Source organism: Rhipicephalus microplus, chromosome 7 (genome assembly GCF_043290135.1).
Source record: "Rhipicephalus microplus isolate Deutch F79 chromosome 7, USDA_Rmic, whole genome shotgun sequence".
NCBI classification, from domain to species: Eukaryota; Metazoa; Arthropoda; class Arachnida; order Ixodida; family Ixodidae; genus Rhipicephalus; species Rhipicephalus microplus.
In genome coordinates, this window is record NC_134706.1 from 80,225,727 (window position 1) to 80,229,278 (window position 3,552).

A 3,552-nucleotide genomic window follows, 5' to 3' on the forward strand; every position below is an offset into this window, starting at 1 on the left:
TGACTCGGGTTTGTATACCTTTGAAACGCGTCTAAACTCACGTTAAAATGATTGATTTTTTACTAATGAAGCACGTAATAAGCTATTTCGTTTTGTCATTGCCCAAAAACGTGTTTTAATTAGCACTAGAACCATAGATAAACATACACACATAAAGAGCGAACACACCCATAGGACCCTGCGGCCCAGCTACAGCGCTGCTCTCAGCGCCACGAGTGGTTGGTCAGACCCGGTATTGTCCTCAGCGTAAATAAAATACACAACTTTTTTTCGTTCAGACGCTGAGATTTTAACCCTACCCTCACGCTCCGAAAGCGAATGTCTTCATCACTAGGCTACACACCCGTGCGTCCACGAAGGGAATAATAGATGTACTGTATTTCTTAACCACAGAAATGTATCTCTCTGCAAAACAACTGCAAAAATACAACACTCTTTAGTCATACTTCACTGTTTTCTGTTGTAAGGAAAAAAATTTCGTAAGCGGAACATGATTTAGGGCGAATTTATTAAAATTTTACAAGTTCACGGAATTTCTTCTTCGAAAAAATTGATGTCAAACTTGGGTATTCTTTGTCCTCCTGAGGAGGCTATTACATATCTTAACAAAGGAGTAAAAGCAAGCATGGGTACTTCATCTAGTGATTCATCAGACTCTGTCTTGCTAGGCCGCAGTCGTTGTTGTTGTTGTAGTTTTCCTGTGCAAATGGCTCGTACCCAAAGAAGGGGATTGGCTGATTATAAGGTGAATTTGCCCTAAACTTTCAGCAATGCGTCATTCCTACAAATTTTTTGTAACTTAATTTTGATTGGAAATACCGATATCAAGTTTGCAGAAAAAAAAAGAAGAAAAATAGTGAGACAGTAATTTAGCAAGAAAATCGTTTAGTCGCAGTGATGTATCCTTGAACGGCGAATAAAACATCCCTGTGGCTGAAACCCAGTGTAGAGGCCCCAAATGAAAGATGATCAGTGGCCGCTCTTTATATAGTATATTTTTCTATGCTAGAACCCTCTACGTTGTTATACAAATTTACAAAGAGTAAAAAGTAACCAACGACCGCTAAACTTGGCAGGCAGACGACAAAGCGAGCATTCTTTCCGCCACGTTTACGCCGTCAGTTTTTTTCCTTCGTCGTTTGGTTGTGCCATCAAGGCGAGTTGACATTTATTTTAGGCTATAATACCGGGTGGATGAGATCCGCTTATAAACGTTTTGTTTTAGAGAAGCTTTAGTTAAACAGTCGTATTCGCTTTTAAGCTGAAGCCTCGCTCAACACCAGCCAAGAAAAGTCTCGCAGACACAAATACCGTCATTCGCCGCGTCCCAGAATCGCCCCTTAAAAAATTCGCATAGGCGGTGGCTCGACACTTTCTTCTAGGCATTTGTGAGAAACTCTATGTTCCTGAAAAACACAGTGCTTGGCGAGTTGTTTTTTTTTTTTGCTGTACCACCGTATTAACGTGTCCTTCCTGCTTCCCAACCGGGCGAAACACAAGCATGCACTCTTGAATCTATTGTGAAGTTTCATTTGCCAAATTCTAACGCTTTTTATCAGTAAGCCTTTTATTTTCCCGACATGTTACGCATGAACATTCAGCGATTATAGATGAAAAAATAAACAGTTCCCAAAACTTCAGCTATGCCGAATCACCATGGCTGGTGTAGAATACCGTAGGTGTCTTGCCAGAAAGTACCTTTGATATGCCACCTCCGCTGAGAACGCAAGCAGAGACAGGCCGCATCCGACGAGATAGACAATGATGTAATCGCTGGCTGGGATGTCAAACACAGCCATAGCGATGCCGCAGCTGCAAGGCCTCCATTGCATTCTGGTGTGATGCAGGGTTTGACCGGACTCTTGCAGCGCGTAAATCAGCCTTCGGTGCTGGTGCCTGAAATTGTTACAGAGTATCAAGTGAAAGGACACGCAAAATAATTTTCCTGAGAATTCTTCTATACAAATGTGCGGCCAATGTTAGTTGAAACTCTGTCATTTTTTTACGTTAGCCTGACTGTGCCCAACGCTCATGTGCTCACGTTTTCTCTTTCACCTACGGTAGGCCATACAGAAAGTGTGGTTGCGGTTTCGTGTGTTAACGTAATCTTCAAAGTGCTCATTGCTTTTTTGCAAGGTTTTGGGATATACTTCATTTATCATTTTTCGAAAAAAGCCCAGCGGCAGCGTGAACGAAGAGAAACGCGGAGACAAACGACAGCCCTGACTCGCAAATTAATGTTTATTAAAAACGCATGAAAGCAAAAGAAAAAATTCTACATTCTTAACCCATGTGACTTCATTAGGAGAAGACAAAACCGCAAAACAAAAAGCGAGACAGCGTTGCATCTCGAATGCGAAAAAAAACAGGCCATGGGTACTCGCCAAAAGAACGAATATAATGGTACAATACTATTTAGAATAATAAACTCTCTCTCATGTATGTCAAATGCCTTAATCAGTTTCATATTTTTCTAATATAAGCCTTATTTATATTTTATGTGAATTCATCACGATGCATTGAGAGCGCCTTAACTTTCTAAAACATAGGTGTGCGATAACGTGCAGCATGTGAGGCACAGAAGTGAAGCATGCTGGGACACATGTCAATCTCCACTCTTTTGTAACAAGATCTTGTTTTTCAATAACCTGATGGTAATGTATCTACTCGTGTGACACATTTTTATTGGACCACATGAAAACGGCAAGAGGTACACGACGACGGAAAAAATCACTCTAGTTTAAGGGAACTGGGACACCAAATTCCTAACTCCAGATCTGGCGTTCATTCCGTTGCTTGGTACCTGTGAGTTTTTCTAGCTAAGCACATATGTTACGTAAAGCTTCCCGGTCGTGATACATCGACAGAGTTTTGCCTCGTTCAGCAAGATCCCTGGCCACAACTCAGGCATTGAGTGACGACGAGCGAGCAGCGATGACGTCGACCTGAGTTCTCATTGCGGCGCCTCTCTCGTGCGCCTGTCGACCAACCACCACCCGACGACCCGGAGGACGACCACTTCTTGGGAACGATAACTACCGACGACTTCGCTGAACGACAGAGGGCCGACCCGGAACTTAAGGCCCTAATAGAATATCTCGAAGGCAGGACCGCCGAAGTCCCGAAGGTATTCAAGCGCGCACTTGCGTCGTTCTTCCTGCGAAACAGTCTTCTCCAAAAGAAAAACTCTCAGTACCTCCTTGTGGTGCCTTCAACTCGGCGACCAGAACTCCTGCAGGCCCTGCACAACGATCCGACAGCAGGGCACCTCGGTGTTTCTCGCACGCTCGCGAGGATACAAGAAAGGTACTATTGGCCATGTCTTACCACCGACGTCACTCGTTATGTGAGGACATGCCGGGACTGTCAACGACGCAAGACACCACCGACAAGGCCAGCGGGACTTCTGCAGCCAATTGAACCACCTCACTGACCTTTCCAGCAGATTGGTATGGACCTACTGGGGCCGTTCTCGACATCGACTTTTGGAAACAAAAGGATCATGGTAGCTACCGACTGTCTCACCCGCTACGCCGAGACAAAAGCCCTGCC